The 13,215-nt window shown below is 40.6% G+C and overlaps 1 protein-coding gene across 3 annotated transcripts in view; it reads right to left on the bottom strand.

Annotated features, from left to right (window-relative positions):
- Pak5 (p21 (RAC1) activated kinase 5) overlaps positions 1-13,215 on the bottom strand; it is a 300,079-nt gene that overhangs the window by 215,496 nt on the left and 71,368 nt on the right. Inside the window, 1 exon segment of one of the 3 annotated variants that reach the window (NM_001107781.2) lies at positions 8,936-9,056. The gene's annotated coding sequence lies outside the window, so the exon portion shown is untranslated. 3 annotated transcript variants of the gene reach the window in all.

A 13,215-nucleotide genomic window follows, 5' to 3' on the forward strand; every position in this document is an offset into this window, starting at 1 on the left:
AATAACTCATAAGCTTTTCAATGCAATGGGGTGTGTGTGTTGGGGGGGGGGATCCATCTTGAATCTTGATTCTTATTTGATTACCAGACAAGTACAGAACTTGGACAATAGAGTAAAGTTGAGTCTTATCAAGTAGGCAATTCCTAAAGGACTTTCTTCAAAAACATTACAGAGGAATCAGAATTGTGAAACTATAAGTCAATTCAAATGAGTAATGTTTTCCTAACTTCTATCTGTATCTATTTCTCTCAAAGGCCCACATTTACCTCAATTGCTTCCTCTTTCTTTCCCTTTTGTATTGCACGGTGTGCAAGTTAGTGTGTGTGTGTGTGTGTGTGTGTGTGTGTGTGTGTGTGTGTGTGTGTGTGGAGAGAGAGGGAGAGAGAGAGAGACAGAGAGAGACAGAGAGATAGAATGAATGAATGAATGAATGAATGAATGATGTGGCCGTGTTTTTTTCTCAATTGTTCTTCATCTTATTTCTCATACAGGCTTTCTCAGTGGACCACTGAACCTGGAGACAGCTGATTTGGCTAGACTGTCTGCCTGGAAATCCTGAGGAACTTACCTTTTCTTCATATCCCCATGGCTTGGGATACAGGCACATGCCACAGTGCTGGATATTGAAAGGGGGCTCTGGTGATCATAGTCAAGTTCTTTTGCTTGCATAGCAAGCACTTTGCTGCCTGAGCCACCTCTGAGCCCTATCCCTCTCCCTGCACATATGTGTTGTGTTGGTTGGACATTTAAATGACCTGCATCCATGCAGACATATATGAATCCTTTCACATGAGTTGTAGACAGAGTTCACCAAGTATTGAGGATATTTCTCATGAGTCAAAGGCTATCTCCCCACATAATCACATTAGATTGATCCATATGTGAGAGCTTTAAAATGACGCGATGTTACTATTGAGTTTATAGCCTATAATGAGGCCTCTGCTGCACCCTGATGTCCTTCATGTCATCTTTCCTCCAGGTTCAGGTCCAGTCGCACACACTACATGCACCTCATCATCACAATCCCTGATCCTCTTTCCTGCAGGACATCATAATGATACCAAATCACCATTTTCAAAGGCTGTAGCTCTGCTTTGTGGGGGATGGACTGCAGCTATGACTTGCCCCATCATTTTTCATTTTATGGTCCAAATTCCCAGTATTGGCCTAAGGAGTGCGTAGATGATGTCACGTCTCTTTTCAAGTGATGCCTGCCCCGCCCCATTGTTGCAGCATTGATGAACTGGAAATGGCAATGTCTTGTAAACCTTTCCATTTTAATGTAGTAGATAATGTGAGTTACACTTTTAAGGCTCTGGGACTATTTTTCTGTCTAAATTCTTTTAGCATTGATGGCTTTTCTGGATCAGTTATTACTGTGGTGTTATTGAAATAAGTTGTATTTATAATGTACTGCAGGTCCTAGACTGAGATTTCAGTTTAAGAATATATATATATATATATGTATATATATATATTACATACATTAGAATATATATTATACATACAATATACAGGATACATTCATGATAGGAATGGTCTTATCATTTCCTAATAACAAGTTTCTTCCATTTTCTGAGATGATACATTGCTCATCAATATCAGCTATTTCCTAGAACAATCAGATGAATGCATGTGTGTGGAAAAAATAACCTACGGCTCTAAATGACCAGCTCTGTGGGGGAAGTACTTGCATTATATAAAATCTCCATATGTTTTCCCTTGTATTCATTGTCCTTGGAGCTGAGGTGACAAGAAACTAGTCCTGGCCAGTAACCCAAGAATAGAACTGATAAATCACCACTGTGAAGAGCTTGTCCAAGCCCTGCGTGACCCTCAGCTTCTCCTTCAACTTTGTCATGACTACAAACACTGAGAGCTGAAATCAAGAACCACAACACAGATGCTGCCAGGCTGCTGAATCACTGTGGCAACAGCTAGGCTAGAGGGCTGCTTGACCTGCCAAGGACTTGGCATGAGTGAAATGAGCTCTTTCGAGCTGCTGGGCACTGAGGTTATTGCCACAGCAGAAGTCTGCCAAAGCCAGTTTTTATCTTTATCAATGATCTGAATTTTCTAGGAACCATCCCCGATTTAGTATATATATATATGCATATATATATGCACTTATATATATGCGCTCATATATATATTTAGTATACATACTATATACTGTATATTTTTAATATATATTTAGTGTGTGTGTAAATATATGTATATATGTATATATATATATATATATATATATATGCACTCATTTGCTAGGCTGGGTTTCTTTGACTTATGTGGAACTGAGGCTGAGAGCTCACAGAGCTGTTGTTAAAAGCTGGCTAGTTAGTCTGCAGTTTATACCTAGTCATCACAAAATGTTTGCACCAAAGAAATATCGCATGCTGTAACTCAGTCCTCTTGTCCCTCTGTGCCCTATCTCTTACCATCCACAAAGCTGCCTGGTAATAGTCAGCAGTGGCTATCTGGCTACTTCTTATCTTGAGTTTCTGTTGCTAATAAGAGATGAGTATTTGATCCAAGACAGATGGAGCATAATTGAGAAAAAATTAGAAGCAAGATCTAAAGTAGATCTCTCTTTTAAAACTGTATATTTTCCAAAAGATATATGTATATGTGACGATAAAAGATTAGGTACTCAAATGTGTATTGTAGCACTATTCAATGTTCAAATGAACAGCTATGGGAGAATAGACAGTGCAGTACTACATAGCAAGGAGAATAATTTCCAAATAATGCACAGTTGGTCTCACTAATATAATGAGCAAAAATGGTAGAAATTGAAAGGGGGCATATGGGAGACTTTTGAGTCGTAGTTATAACCTGTTTCTTCATCAGGATGCTGAAAATACCTCTGAACAAATATATCATGTAATACACATTTAAAAATATGTTGCCATTTTCTTCATTAAAATTTTTTTCAAAGAATTGTTTAGATTTTTAAAGTGTGTGTGTGTGAGCGTGTGTGTGTGAGAGCGTGTGTGTGTGTGTGTGTGTGTGTGTGTGTGTGTGTGTACAGGAGCGCAGGTATCAACAGAAATCAGAAATGGGTGTCAGATCCATGGTAGGTGTGATGGTTTATATATGCTCAGCCCAGGGGGTGGCATTATTAGAAGGTGTGGTCCTGTTGGAGTAGGTGTGGCCTTGTTGGAATAGGTGTGTCACTGTGGGTGTGGGCTATAAGACCCTTATCCTCGCTGCCTGGAAGAGAGTATCCTGCTAGCAGCCCAGAGATGAAGATGTAGAACCTTCAGTTCTTCCTGTCTCATGCCTGCCTGGATGCTGCTATGTTCTGCCTTTATGATAATGAACTAAACCTCTGAACCTGTAAGCCAGCCCTAATTAAATGCTATCCTTATAAGAGTTGCCTTGGTCATGGTGTCTGTTAACAGCGGTAAAACCCTAACTAAGACAGTAAGAAATTGAGCTAGAGACACATAAAAGAGAGTAGCTTTTCTTTTCCTTCCTACATTAAAATAAAGCTGTGTGAGATGCACAAAGCACTGTGGCAGACTGCATCGGTTGTTGCTGCGGGCTATGAGTGAGGCTCAACAGGCTGCTGTTGGTGCAACCCGAGTTAGTACTCAATTGATCCAGTGTTCTTGTCTTGGAATCACCTCTGAGCCTTCTCTTTTAGAAGGAATACATGCTATTTTTGTTAGATTAAAAGTCATTATAATGACTCCGGAGACGAAGGGATTCTTCGTTCTAATGAAAAATTAGTGAAAAGATTGCAAAGGGGGAGTGGCACATCCGCTTTAATCAATATCCACCAGGGACGTGAGAGCAGAGGTGAATGGGAGCACAGCTTAAGCAATGGGGAGCACTGATGAGTCGGGGCTGAAGCAGGACACATTTCCAAGTGTGGAGATGAAGACGTCGTTTATCTTAATCAGTGCAGTGAGTGCTAGCTCTAGTCTGCCTGTGGGAAGAAAACCATAGAAAGTGACAGTGGAATTTTAACAGCTCCTCTTCATCCCTGCCAGTCTGCATAAGCACACAGGTGTCCCTCTGACATATTCGCCGCTTTAGCCATCACAACTAAAAATACTTCTCTGCAAAACTGCCACAGGGTGAAGACTTTGACATGACATATCGAATCTGGCTGTAGCGCTCTCTCTCTCTCTCTCTCTCTCTCTCTCCTAAATCTTTGGTTTTTAAAGACACTCTGAACTCTTCCCCTCAAAATTGAAGCTGACAGTTGCAAACTTAAGATATTTAAGAGAACAAATGGTCCCCGTGCATCCCCTGCAGCCCAGTTAGACAATCTTAATGTACCTTTAGCTCAGCTCTGGGCTAGAAAGCAGATATAAGGCAAGGAGGAAATTCAAATGCTTCAGCAAAGGTGATAGAATGGAATGACCCACCTGTCCTCCAAATATTTGTCCACTCCCCCGCCATGTATGCTAATTCATTTTAAGCCAGTAGCCAGACACTCCCCATGTTATGTGGCCTCTGGTACTGAAATGAAATACAGAAGGAGGACTTCTTCAGAATGAGATGGGGTAAAGATATCATTTAGTGGCTAGTGGAAGAATGTAGAACCAGGAGGCTGTTGGATGATATGACCCTACAGAGGTGTATGAATGTGTCTTTTGAATTTTTTCTAAAGAATTCAGAGCTAGCTTGATATAGAGCCTTCCAGGACAGATAGGAGGAAACTTAGGCGGTGGGTAGAGAGGGCTACAGTTGTGAAGAGGATATCTTTGTTAGGAGGAAAACTAAGAGTATGTCATAAAAATGGTGGTGTAAGAAGAAGTAATGTAGTTAGAGTGATATCTTTGCAAACGTAGGACAGGTTTACAATAGACACATCAAGAAGGTTTGGACTGACAGGGAGCAGAGACGGTGCATTTGAGTGAAAGGGATGAAGGCAGAGAGTGGGGTACCAATGTCAGGATGCTCATACAGCAGACATGACTGTATCCCATTCTGCTAGCATCACTTTTCTTACTCAAGCAAAAAGTGAGAACTTTGACTGAGACTTGGAATAGAAGAAAGGGGAGGCTGTATGGTGGCTAATTAGGGATCGGCAAGTGGACGTGGGAAATGCACTGAGCTCAGCAGCAGCTCTGAGCACTGGGAGTGGACTGTGGCCTTGAATGTAAAGCATCTCTTCATCTGCCTTTAACTGGGCGAGCGTGGGCACAGTGTGGGAGAAGGACTGAAAAGACAGTGAAACACTAGAAGGAAGAGAGAAACTATGTGGAGAAGAGGACTAACCAAACTGGGAGACAAGAATCTTGAGTGGGAACAGGTCATAAGAGGCACAGGGCTCTGTGTGGATGGAGGGTGGTCAAGGATAGGTGAACAGCAGAGATGCTTACCCCATTGTTATGGCTGCCATGGGAACAGTGGACACACACCAGAGCTGAAGGTAACTTTTCTGATAAGACAAAGCTAAGAAAAAAGCAGGCTCATGGTAGAATGCTCGCATAAAGTGTGCATGGTGCTCCAGATGTAATTCTCAGCAGTGAAAGAAAAGGGAAGGAAGGAGGGAAGGAAAGAAGGAAGGAAGAAAGGGAGGAAGGAAAAGAAAAGAATCAAAAGGATTATTAAAAGGCACAGGGCAAAGCATAGTGGTGTACACTTTTAATCCCAGCATGTGGGAGGAAGATACATGCAGATCCTTGTGAATTCAGAGCTAGCTTGACATAGAGCCTTCCAGGACAGATAGGGATACACAGGGAAACCCCCACCCCTTTTGTTTAAAGACATACAACCTCTGGAAAAAATACCTAAGGGGAGATTTCTCATGGAAGCCATTGCAACAATAGAATGTAGAAAAGATACAAATAAACATTTCAAGACTGTTATTGTTAGAAAGTTCTAGAGTTTTTCTAGCTGACCTCACTTTATAGGTGAATAGCTGAGATTCAAAAAGGTGGGGGGGGGGTCCCTGAGCAACCACAGGGGTAGTGCAGAACTTGGGTCACTTTTAAATTGGGAATACTATTCTCTTTAGGGTGGTCAAGCCACACGAAATTGATATTGCAAAGGTATAAAAATGGGGTGGTTGTGGGATCATCCTCATAGAGGCAGGGGAGGGGGAGGGGATATGGGAGAGGGGTGAAAGGAGACAACATTTGAAATGTAAATACATAAAATATCCAAGAAAAATAAATTTTTTTAAAAAGGTATAAAACTGGTCAAGTCTTGCCAACTTTGTGTAGCTCAACTTATGTATTCCAGGTCTCTTTCTTTTACAGCAATGTGCTAAGGAATAGGAATTTTAAAATAAACTATCGCCTACATGGTCCTCCTTAACTTTCTAAATTTTATCCAGGAAATATGTGAAGGGAGTGAGTAACAACAACAACAACAACAAAATCCACTGAAACTGAATTTGCCTCTAAGGAGTAATGATTCTAAAAACAAATCTAAAATAACAGATCAGAGTAGCTGTCACAAGTGTGAACAGGATTACTGCCAACTCTCCACTAAGGTGACCCAGGAGGGTCATAAGTGGATTATGATTAGAAACGCAATGCTTACGGATAAGGAATTACACTACTTAAGGGGAGCATGAGAATGGCCAGCAAGGTGTGGATCAAAACCAAAAGGAACTAGTTACACAGCTGGCGATTTTGAAGTCTCCACCCCTTTCCCATAGGAGAATGTCCCCACCTTCTTTAGGAGATACTACTGGATCTCAATGACATTTGCAGGAAAACACAAGATTATAATTTGACTTCTCATTTGGATATGACCTGAAAAAAAGGCTGTCCCCAACAAAGGACATGTCCATAAAATTCTAAGAGGTCGTGTTTCTATTGCACATTGATATACCAGCCCATTGCCTTCCATATATCATTGTCTGCATTGTAGGGTTATAGTTAATGTGAGTTCATATTTAAGAAGTAATAAGGAAAATGATTGCAGGAATATGAATATCCCTTGGCTCTACCCAGAGACTTTTCTCCAAGATTTAATAGAACTGCTCATTATGAGAGCAGGGAGGAGGAAAGCACTGGAGTTAAGGTCACAGAGCAGCCTTTAACAAAAGAGGAGCAGGTTGAAAATATTTTAACTTCCTCACTTCACAGTGGGTAAACTGAGGCATGACCTGCACTACCTTTCTGAGGCTCTTTTGGAAAGGGCTGCTTAATTTTGTTTTATTTTATTTTTTAGATTTTAATATTATATATAATGTTACAATATTTCTCCCTTCCCCTTTCTTCCAACAAACCTCTCATATATCCCTCCCCACACTCCACCAAATGCATGGCCTTTTTTGGTGGTAATTGTGATTGCATGCATATATGTATTGTATATACATATATTTCCAAATATAACCTTTTGAATCCCTATAATGTTTCTTGTATGTATTATCCCTCATTAAGAAATTTTTCCTTCCAACAGTCAGAGGCCACTATGGAAAAACCACAACCAATTGCAAAGCAGAGTTGCAGAGCCCAGTCCCAACTGGATATAAGACACTTCAGAATTTAAGTCTCAGGGAATGTTGAAGACTCTCCTCTGGGCAGCTTGTGAGGAAGCTCAAGCTAAAAAGGTTAGTATTCTGAAAATCCACGTTCTTCCCCCTTCAAAGTCAAACCAGAGTCATAACCATGATAAAGTAGAGAAAGTCACCTATCTGGATCTAGGCAGAAGCTGACTCCTATGAGTTCATCTTATTCCCTGCCACAATGACAAAGGAGATGTGGCTATTCAGTGTATTGGTCCCCTAAGCGCTTCTAGGCGTACATGCTAACTGTGTATGGGAGTCAGCCAAATACATCTTGTCTTCGCCCATCTGCCTGGAGACCACTTTATAACTACATTTGAAAGTGAACAAGAGAATGTCAAAGTAAAGTGTATATTAGATTGACATGGATAGGTATGACACACTCACAAAAACATATGGAAGGAGAGAACACAGTAGTGAAAGAGCCGAGAGGGACACCGACTGCACAGTTGGTCCATTTCATGTGGCCATCATCTAATTGTCACAGTAGTGCTACAAGTTTAAGGAGGTCCCACTTTACAGCTGAAGAAAGCAGGCTTTAGGTTAAGTCTAAGGTGAGCATTAGTAAACAGTAGGATGTGTGCCAAGCAGTGTGAGTGAAGAATACAAGTGTGCTGTCTTGCTCTCATTCCTCTATAGTACACTGACAACCAAGGAGAGCTATATTTCCCTTATGTATAGCTCAAAACAAAACCAGCCTTAAGAAGCTATAGAACACACACACACACACACACACACACACACACACACACACAGAGAGAGAGAGAGACGCGCACACACACAAACACACACAGTGCACACACACACATAGAGACGCACACACACAGTGCACACACATACATACACACGCATACACACGCATACACACACTGCACATATACATACACACATTCACACACACAGTGCACACACACATATATACATATGCATACACATGCATACACACGCATACACACACACACAGAGACACGCGTGCACACACACACAAACACACACACACACACACACAGAGACGCGCACACACACATACACAGAGACGTGCACACACACAAACACAAACACACACACAGTGCACACACACAGATGCACACACACAGTGCACACACATACATACACATGCATACACACGCATACATACGCATACACACACACTGCACATATACATACACAGACTCACACACACAGTGCACACACACATACATACACATGCATACACACGCATACACACACAGATGCGCGCGCGCACACACACAGAGACACACACAGTGCACACACACATACATACACACACATACACACGCATACACACACACACTGCACATACACATACACACACACTCACACACCGACTGCACACACACATACATACACATGCATACACACGCATACACACGCATACACACACACACACACACACACACACACACACAAGCAGGAGCAACTCTCAGATCTGCTCACCTACAAATGCGGAGGCTGTAGCGAGGCTAAGAAAGCTCCAGTGGCAGTGCTGAGCAGGCTGAAGAGCCAACCTACAGGGAAGCCTATTCTTCACTGTCTTCTCTGTCAGTGCAAACTCTCCCTACGGAGAGAGATGGAGCAGACAGAGAAACAGAGAGTCTCCCAGTATTTCTCTTTTAAAACTAAAGGATAAAGGATGCAATTGGAGAAAATGGCACCATGAATGCTAGTGTCAGAGAGGAACTCAGACATCACCTCACACCAACAGGCAACCTAAACATGAAAAGACAATCCCTACCCTGCAGATGGTGTGGAATAACGGGGCAGTTTGTGTGACAGTGCTGGAGTTACATGACGGTTCATTCGCTCTGGTACCCAGCGGTGTCACCCAAAGGCAACAAAGACTGCATGACGGTCATATGGGCTTCATTTATAAAGCCAACAATCCGTATATTCATTCTGCTCATTCTTTTTTCTTTTTATTAATTTTTAAAGTTAGCGTATAAAGTGATGGGTCTCATTGTGCTGTTTCGGGCATTTGTGTCATTATTTATTTTTACTTCATCTTGTTCTCATCTTCACCCTCTATTGCCTTCCATTCTGTCTTCTGCTCTGTCTTCTGCTCTGTCTTCTGCTCTGTCTTCTGCTCTCACTGACTGGCTACTGTCTGGTACCAGAGAAATCTTCCTTCTGCTTTCATAGCACTCGTCATTACTTTTTCTTTTCTCTCTTTCTCCTCAAAACCTCTTCATCCTCTCTAATGATCCTTCCTTCTCTAGTTTAATATCACACACACAAACACACAGACAACACACACACAAACACAGACACAAACACAAACACACAAACATACAGAGAAATACCTTCTTCGGGTCAGGAATCGAGCCTGAGTACAAACTTTATCTATGTAATTGAAACAACAATTTATCATTTTAGCTGTGACCTGTTTGCAAAGTTTTCATACTGTCAGTCAAAGCGGTTTGGATTTTGAAGCATTACGAGTTTCAGGTTTTCACATTAGGGCTACTCAACTTACATAATCTGTACAGTACACCCTGATTTATTACTTGCAGAGAACAGAGAAAGGCATTTGCTGTCATGCAACAATGAATCCCTGCAATATACCAATAACTACAGCTTACATATTCTCCAGAACTGAAGAAATTAAATAATAATGGCCGACGTCAGATCAGTTGTGGCCTTGGAGGAAATCGTGCATAATCGAAAGAAGCCATGGGAATATTTTAGGGTGACATAAATGTTTTGTCTTTGTGTCTCTGGGTGTGTATACATATGGACACATTTGCAGAAGTGCATGCAACTATATAATTTTAATTTGTGTCTTTAAATTAATATAAATTATACATAATTTTCCTTAAAGGAGGAAATAAATTCATCAGAGAATTCATAATGACATGGGTAAATTCTTTGTTGTAGCTTCTTGCTCCAAAAAGTCGTTGAGCAGTGCTATTTCATAACATATTCTACATGGCTTTGCCTTCTCCGTACTGAATAATTTTCCAAATCCACAGTGCTGTCATTTCTCTTGGTTACAAGTAAAAACAAAGCAAAACTTCAAGGTTCCTTCCAGCACAGTGTCACCTTATATATTTCCTTAGACAGAATATTGAGTCTAACATGCATTTCTTCTTTATACTCAAAGTTATTTCCACTTGGCCTGTTTGTTGAATTTTCACCACAATTACATATTAAAACCAGCTTGACAGATCTAATAGTCTATATAGTGACATAAAAATGTTTTAGAAATAATGTAAGTTGAAATTTCTTCAAAATCGAAGTTATGAACATATGTAGTTTATTGTAATAATGGTTGAATTTAAGTGTTTCTTAATACCTAGTAAAGAAATGCAGTTTGGATAGAGTCCTTGGGGGAAAATAAGAAGAAACTAATTAGTCAGCTCTAGAGTTTGCATGTTTATCTTGTGAAGAACACTTGAATTTCTTCACATATGTAATCAGGCTGAGCTCTTGCAGCAACCCTGTAAAGTAGGGAACTGCTGTATCATGGGTAGCAGTCAAAGAAACCGAAGCTTACATAAATAAATATATCCAAAGTTCAGAGCTAGCGAAAGGGAAATCAGAATCCCATCCTATAGCCACTGAACTCCATAATGTGTACCTTTGTTGACTGAGAGAGGATCCAACTGAGGTACTCACCAGCAGCATCTATAAAGTGTCATCACTTTTAAGCACTAACGACTCAGCTTTTAGTAGCTGCCCATTCCTTGCACTGTGTTGAGTTTGTGTTGTTACTGGGTGTAGTAGCCTTACTCCTACACATGCTTTGATGCTTCTATTTGCAATGAGTATAGCTTCCTATCCCTACCTCTAGATATAGATTGGAGTTGGTGATTTGTTGGTAGTACATAGAATAAAACAAAGATGGTGTGTCACTTTTGTAATTAGGTCTCAACATACTTAAGTTTTCCTCTTACTCACCCTCCTGGATTATTATCAGAGGAGGAAACTATCTAACATTTGGAGAACACTTATTTACACAGCCCTACACACAGGCCAATTATGTAGAGGGCTGACAACTTCTGCCCATAACCAGGTGAATGATTCTGAAAATGGTTTCTCTTCCAGAGCCAGAATCTGGTCTTCAGCAATGCTAAATCTCTTGACTACACGCTCATAAAAGAACTTGAATTAGAAATGTGTAGGTACGTCGTTTTGAATCACTGGTTCAGCCTAATTATAGGATCAAAACTTGCTTACTATTTTAAGCCAATAAGTTTGACTGTCATTTACCTAATATTACTAAGTAGACAATAATACACTTGCCATAAGCTAATGTTATAAGATATACTAAGAAATAAAGGACTGAAGGAAAGAGAAAAGTGACATGATCTGAGGCACAGCACCAAGTCTCAGGGCAGAGAGGGCATCTCTGGGGCACTTCACCAAAGACAAGAAAAAGAAACGAAGGGTGTTCATAAGCTTTGGAAACATGCTTCCTTGATCAAACTGGGCAGTGGAGAAGTGAAACCAAGTCCCAGTTAGAGTAAGATAAAGAGTAGTGAGTGGGATGTAGAATTGTAGGAGTAAATCTTTCTCAAATCTGGGCTAAATGTCGGCAAAATTAACATGGGCATGACAGGACCACTGACGGAGCTGATGCACTTCTCAGAAGGGAGACATCATTTATACATGCACGAGCATCGGAAAAGTCCTGTGAAAAGGATTGAGCGCATGAAATGAAGATGTTCAAGTAGGTCTAGAAGATCAGACATTAGATAGGAATGGTAATTTCTACACTATGGCAACAGGGGATGAGATTGGCTGAGCACTGGGATAAGAATGTTTGAAGTTCTATGGGCCTAACAATGAGGGAATTCATGACCAGCGCTTACAGATAGAGTAACAGTTACCTCATCAGTACATTTGCATTCTAATTTCTAATTATATAATTGTTAATTAAGCTAGTAACAGCACTATTTAAATTGGATTACTATTTATTTTTAATGTAATGATTTGGGATGTGAGCAATTAAAAAAAGATTTATTTTTGCCTGACATGCATGTGAAGGGGAGTACACATATGTGCAGGTGCCCCCTTGAGGGTATTTCATCCTCTGACGCTGGAGTTACAGACAGTTGGGAGCCACCCAGTGATGGAGGAAACCGAATTCAGGTCTGCCGCAAGAGCATGGTGCCCTTATTAATTGCTTAGACCCCTCTTCAGCCCCACTAATAACTTTTTAGATGATGCTAAGACTTGAACCCCAAACTTGCCTCTTCAAGGAAAATTCTTTACCACTGGAATGAATTCCCAGGCCAGGTTTGTAATTTTTATTTGAGATAGGGTTTCACAATGTTGCTCAAACTGATTTTACTACATATACACACAAGTTCACTACACAAGCCTAGGCCCACCTCAAAGTTGTGTTTGCCTCCCTCAAACTCCTAAGGAGAAGACATGATAAACATGTGTCAAGGTTTAATATTTTCCATCTCCCATGCTCATAGATAACTTCACATTGTTGTGAGTAAAGTCTCCAATGTTGTCATTTAGCTAGATGTTTACATGCACGCACACACACACACACACACACGTATAGAAAATAGATGGATGATAGATAGATGATAGATAGATAGATAGATAGATAGATAGATAGATAGATAGATGTATAAATAAATACATAGGTAAGTTTAAGTAACTTAGTCTGATTTTTCATTTGGTGCATGGAATGAGGCAGAAGGCATAGATAATCTCTGTACAGAGTTGTCTCACTTATTTCATGATCTCGCCTTCTCCTA

Source organism: Rattus norvegicus, chromosome 3 (genome assembly GCF_021556685.1).
Source record: "Rattus norvegicus strain SHRSP/BbbUtx chromosome 3, alternate assembly SHRSP_T2T, whole genome shotgun sequence".
Classification (NCBI taxonomy): domain Eukaryota; kingdom Metazoa; phylum Chordata; class Mammalia; order Rodentia; family Muridae; genus Rattus; species Rattus norvegicus.